The following is a 6,906-nucleotide window of genomic DNA, read 5'->3' on the forward strand; positions in this document are numbered from 1 at the left end:
CACCGGAGAGCACAGATCCCCAATCCGAAAAGCACTCCGTTGAATTATTCATTTCAATTATACCGCAATAATACGGGGCTTGATTCAAACTCTTTGACCTGGTCTGCCTTACGGTTGTCTAAGCCTAACGACAAGTTATCCTCTTTTCAACCGGTGGAATTTAATCCTATGAAGTTCAAATTCAATAATACCGAATTCGACATGTACTCAGCTAAGTTAAAAGAGTTCTTTTCACTGCTGATTGTTAAAAAAGCTAAATATCTGAATAAATTCAAAACCCTGTCAGCCGATTTGGAACTTTCAAACCCGTTCCATGAAGTATTCTCGATCCCCCTTGACGCGGCAGGTAAAACTTATGTCTGGTCTGTTGAGTATAGATTATTAAAGAACATCTTGTTTACAAATACCAATTTATTTAGAATTGGGTTAATTGGGTTAGAGATGTGTTCCTTCTGTGCAATTTACAAAGAAGACTTGTACCAACGCTTTTATCACTGCTCCTATGCGCGAGCCTTTTAGATCAGGTTTAACAATTGGTGGTCTAATTCTTGAAGTAAAAATCTGAACTTATCTCTAAAAGAAGTTATAATTGGCACTTGAAATGGAAATTGTTATGGAGAGTGTCCATCTTTTTCTAGAAAGCGTTTTGTTACATAATTACTAAAAATAGAACTGAGGAAGTTTCTGGAACGCTTAGTCACGCTGACTCATTAAGAACTCTTAATGAAACCTTCTAAATATATAAGAATAAAGGCTGATAGTTTCGAAAGAAACTGTTTGGAGCTGCGTCGGTGGGAGTAACGAAATAATTTGGATATATCAACAAAGTTGAAATGGTAAATTGGCCACCGTAATGATTACAAAAGCTAACGTTTCGAGCGTTAGCCCTTCGTCGGAGCGAATAGAGGAATTGTGGGTTGTGTGTGCTTTTAAAGGCAGAAAATGGAGCTACGTTATTGGTGGGTGCATGGCAACGAGAAAAACATGAATAAATTAGTGGAATGAAAAGCGTTCATTGATCCCTGTGGGATTTAGACTGCCGGTTTGAAAGATGAGCTTTTGTTCAAGATTTTTACGGCTTTCCGTGCCACCTAAGTGCAAGGAAATACCGCAGATTCCCATATGTTGCTTAGAATGATTAGGTAAATTAAAATGTCTAGTGACTGGTTTCGATGTGTCCTTGTCATTCCTTTCCACGTCTCGAAGGTGTTCTCGGAATCGGTCACCTAGTCTTCTGCCTGTTTCGCCGATGTATATCTTTTTGCAATAAGTGCAAGTTATGCAATAGATTACATTAGCAGAGGTGTATAGTTGTATTACCGCTCCCTGGAATATTCCAGAACATTTTGTAAAACATATAGAAGGAGTCCCGATCTGGTAAAGTTAGCCTTTTCAGTTAGCCTTCCATTACATTATGATTATTTCATTATCAAGTGACAATGAAATAACAAAACTAAGATATATATAGATGACAAAATAAATAAATTAGGGGTCATTGAGAGTCAAACAAAGAGCTTAGCCTTAATGGAGTCGCTCTGGGTGTTCAACATTTCGTTCACCAAGCAATTTCATTTCGTGCTGCATTTTTTAAGCACCCGAAATTGGCTCTCATTGAGTAAGTTAACGTTCCCATGAGCATCTTTCAGATGACGACCAATGGCAGAATATCGATGATCAGCCTTCCTCGTAGTCCAATTACTTGGTTCATTATGACTACTTACATGGTACCTGTAAGTATGGTGGCTGTGTTCAAAATTGACCCATATATTTTGAAACAAGTGGAACAAATTTTGCGGTAGTTAAAATTTGACTCAAGGTGGTCAGGTTGTTTCTATTGTTGTAGCAATATTGTCGCAATGGTTTTGCACCTTCACTTGATATACAACGGAAACAGCCTCACGTCAATAGTAGTTTGAATGGCGTCGGTTGATATGTCTAAAGGTCGAGCTGCGGTAACTTATTTGGGACAGTTGAGGCCTAGGATACATGCTATCACTACAATGTCAATTTGAGGTCTGAATGTTATTTTGTTTGTTTGATTGTTTGTATGTTTGTTTTTTTGCGAGGAAAGAAAAATACTACTTAGACCTCGATCCATGTGCTTCACATTTATCAAAATAAAAACAAAAGTCGAGTCTACGGCTGTTGTTTTTGTGACTTATAAATATAAGTCAAATAAGTAAATAAAGGCTGATAGTTTCGAAAGAAACTGTTTGGGGCTGCGTCGGTGGGAGTAACGAAATAATTTGGATATATCAACAAAGTTGAAATGGCAAATTAGCCACCGCGCTTTTCATTCCACTAATTTATTCATGTTTTTCTAGTTGCCATGCTCCCACCAATAACGTAGCTCCATTTTCTGCCTTTAAAAGCACACACAACCCACAATTCCTCTATTCGCTCCGACGAAGGGCTAACGCTCGAAACGTCAGCTTTTGTAATCGTTACGGTGGCCAATTTACCATTTCAACTTTGTTGATATATCCAAATTATTAAGTCAAATAAGCTTTCGGTTCAATTTAAAACAATATGGACCGAGATTCTGAAGAAGTTCATGATCAATCCCAATGGGTCTGCTCGGCAGACAAATGAATGCTCTTTCGAGTCGATCCGAGAAAACTCAGATGAATAAAAAGTTATTTCAAATTCTCTCTTTTTGTGGACATCTTATCGTAAACAAGATTGTCCTTTTGATAACTAAGAACTCCGGAAACTTGGAGCGGGGCTTGTAACGCCAGCCCCGACAGAGAAGGAATGGGCCGAAGAGACAAAAATCACGCTTCAAGTTTGAAGTTAATGTAGGAATGTGCCGCATTTGATTTATTTTTCTTGCTAAAGATTCAGAGGGTCAGATTCGTTGATAAAAATCGAGTAGCGAGTTTTAACCATATATCATTCATCACTCTAGTAATCTAGCAAAACTTAATATAGAAACCTTTAGTGAACTGAAATGCAACATGTTAGATTGTGCCAGAGATAAGAAATCCAAGCACATGTATTCATGTTGCATACCGCACCTTCGTTCGATGGTAATACTCACTTGTCACAATGGGCATGAGCAGTTTAAATTGTGCAATGGCAGAAAACAAATTGCTGAGTTTGATGTGTTTCTGACAATCTTCTTCCCCGCCACTGATAAGTACAAGTGCATTGCGCGTTTTGTCTGGGCAGTTCTTGGTTTCTCCAGCAATGAGGCACATACTTATATATCAAATTTATGTGACGGTCATTTCCGTGTGTATATAAAAGATTTGTCAACTATTATGGAAATCAAGTCTTCAAAATATTGTACATACCGGGGCCATGAGGGCGTGGATTGTACCAACATACTTTCCCGATGGGCAGGGTAGTGTACACAAATGTAACACTGTCAAATTGTTACATTCCCCGCTATGTCCTGGGGTTCGGGGGGGACGTGGTTTTAATTGACTAGAGCATAAACATGTCTTACAAGCACTCTATCGATTGAAAACTGTTTCGAAAAGAAGGAGTTCAGTTGCAAACTATTCCTTATCTTGCATTCTTCGTCTGTAGTCCTCCCGCTCTTCCCTTTCCCTCTCGGCATCTGTAAGTGATGGCGAAATTGTATAAAATCGATCGTGTCGTGAACACGTGGGGACGTAATTTCCTGAGCCAAAGACCCGAGTCTTGAAGACGATGAAATGACCAAGGTTTATTTCGTGTCAACGAGGAAACGTTCAATGGTACTCGTAAACTAAGAACAACAATTTTAAGTAGAGGGCTTGCCCCTCGGCTTGCTTATTTTTCTGACACTTGAATAAAGTTTCTATCTATCTATCTATAACAAAGTAAAGGGCTAAACGAAAGTAGAGACAAAGCACGAAGCAAGCTACATACTGACATTAGCGAACGCACGAGAGGAGGGCGATAACAATATTCTTGACCCTAAAAACGAGTCATGCAACTAAAAATCAATTAAAACAAAGTATCAATAACGAAAGAGAACTTTCACTTCAGTCACTATGGTTTTCAGGATACTAAGGTTTTCTCTCCCCAGATTGTTCTGTTGTTCTAACTCTGTGAACAATGAGTTGACATTTGCGATATGTTCTTCTCTTTCACGAGCCATCAGATTCTGCTTGCTAGTGCCTGGACACTAGCAAAATTAGGCCCAACGGGTAGCCCCACGATATGAATGATTCAGTCAGAAATAAATATCAACCCACACGTGGAGTAAATATTTTGCTAGATGGCTATTGTCAACTGCGGCCAATGTTTAGCAAAACAGCACGCCATTTAGCAAAATATTCCCTCCACTTGTGGGTCTGTATTTATGTCTGACTAATCATTCATATCGTGGGGCTACCCGCTGGGCCTAATTTTGCTAGTGTCCAGGCGGACCGCGTCGTAACAAACTTTTGACTGCACAGGTTTTGATGGACGCGAATTCTAACGGCGTTGAACTGGCGGTCAATTCGAAATTTGCGCTGGGCTGGTTGCTCCACAACCCAACTTTTGTGGGATTTGTTTTGATGAACTTGAAGGGGAACCATTTGGCTTTCGTGCTGCCAAGTTTTGATTCAAGGTGAAGTATTTAAGTGTGTTTTTTGAGCAATTTTGGCGAGCGTGTGTGAGACAGAGGTTTTCTACCTTCCCTTTCACTTGGTAGTGCTAGGACGTTGAGCTGAAACACAACAAAACGGCCTCCAATCGCGAAAATAACAGCACAGACTACTCTGTACGAGGGTAAGACTTCACACAACTTTATATTTACGGAGCTCAAAAGCAAGTCCAACTAAACCACTATACAAACTCTATAATAATCCACTGTGAAAGAGCCTGTGACAGAGCCTGGGCCGCCTGTGTTTAAATGTCAATCCATATGAGCACATGTCATTAAAAGGAAATAAGACTGGATTGACTGTTTGTAGAATTGCTGAAACAACAACAAAACAAAACGGGGTAAACAAAGTTCGCATCAACAAATCAGTCTTCAAAAATTTAACGGTTGTGTAAATTCAAATGGCTTCTTGGTTTCGTTTCGATTGTACCAGACTACAATAATAGGGAAATTCTTCTCTTTCTCTCTCCAATTTTAATTGAAAGTTCATTGCCAAATTACGCAGACGGTAATGAATTGTCAGTTTAATATGGCTGTTTTTTCGCAGTTTGCCAAACGACTAAAAAAAGTTATGTCCTCTTACAACAATGTCTGAATGTAACGAACTCAGACATGTTGTTCCTGGAGGAGGAAACCGAAGGAGTCGTTTCAACCTACGTTACAGTTACTGAAAATCGGGAACCCTTCATTGTTATTTGGTAATTCAATGGGGATAATGTTGCGAAAATTTAAAGAAAAACTATTTAAAGGAAGAAGCAAGAAAATGGGCGTAAATAAGAAATATTAATATCAAAATATGAAATTCTACTGACGAGACTTATCGAGAGAGGATCCTTCACTTTGACAATTATACAATTGTGGCTACGTGATTGCGTTTCTGATAATTTGGTCGCATCGAAAGAGACAGATGGCTATTTATTTCAATTGGGTGTACCCTGCAATATTCACAGAGTAAAACTGGTTACCAATGGAGGCCCAATAATTAATAATACGAGTAATTAGAAGGAAACAGAAACAAATTGACCAGAAAAAAACTCGATTTAAGTTTAAAAAGCAATTCAAAACGTGACATAAGCTCTATTTACGCTGACGCCTGACAAGCTACACAAAATAGGACTTTTTGAAGCGACCTCTGGACCTCTAGACCTCTGAAAATATGCCAGTATCACAACCCATGAGTTACTAAACCAGATATTTGTTTCTTTTCTCAACCACTAGATATTGCAATATTTTTGGATCGTGTGCGAATCTTTCGCACCTAGTTAGGTTTGAGGACTAATTTTTCTCTCAAATGCAAGGATCTGGGGACAATTCTTTCAAACTGAATGTTTATTTCCTAGCTACAAAAGCCGATTAATCGTTATACTTCAAGGTCCCACTTCTAATGAATCTGAAGGAGAAATTTTTATACTATACACCAAAAACCAAAAATAAACTTCTTTCGGTCTACTATCAATGGTCTTCACACATTTTCATTAACTTTAAAATAAATAAATGAATTAAAAATGACGCTTGAGGCAAGCGGCAGAAATTGAATTTCGTGCTGTCGGTGAGTTTTTCGTCGATTTAAAACTCTAGTGTTAAAATATTTGACTTAACTGTGAAACAAGGGATTGTTTATTTATTTTACAGTCATTGATATAAGGATCGTCACAAGAAAGTTGCCGTAAAAGCATGGTGCTATTGACCTACTCAAACTCTACTAAATTCTGCTACATTCTGATCTAACAGCTTCACCGTTTGTCAGTGCAGTTTGCACATTACCTAATTGGGAATAATATGCAGTACAAATGGAGTTAAATTATTTTTACGCATGAAAGGAACATCTGCTACCTTGGGCAAAACTTGCTTAGGGAACAAACGCTTGTGTGTACTGTTGGTTACGTTCTATCGATATGTGTTCATCGTCACCGTTATGAAAACGTTGTCAAGGTTTGTCGCCATTAGATCAAATCATCTTTCATCGGAACGTTATTGAGAAGATTGAATGTGCCCCCTTTTTGCTTATTTTTTTTCAGTTATGTGTATGTACCAACATTTGCTAATTGCTGGTCGGAATACGCACCCCTCCATGTTGATATTGAGCAATGATTCATATACCTTAAATCCGGGGATCTCGATCTGTGCCCAGGTATCGATGTAGTTCTCTTACTAGATATCCAGTGGATTTTAATTCCCACCTGAAAAAATTGCTATATAAAAGTTGCCTTTTCCAAATAGTCTTTGAAAATATGGGTTTTCGTTCAATTTTCTGGCTATTTTTATCCATAGATCTGTGCCCAGATGTTAATATTAATTTATCTTTTAAATATTAATGGACCAAC

Source organism: Stylophora pistillata, chromosome 7 (genome assembly GCF_964205215.1).
Source record: "Stylophora pistillata chromosome 7, jaStyPist1.2, whole genome shotgun sequence".
Lineage (NCBI taxonomy): Eukaryota > Metazoa > Cnidaria > Anthozoa > Scleractinia > Pocilloporidae > Stylophora > Stylophora pistillata.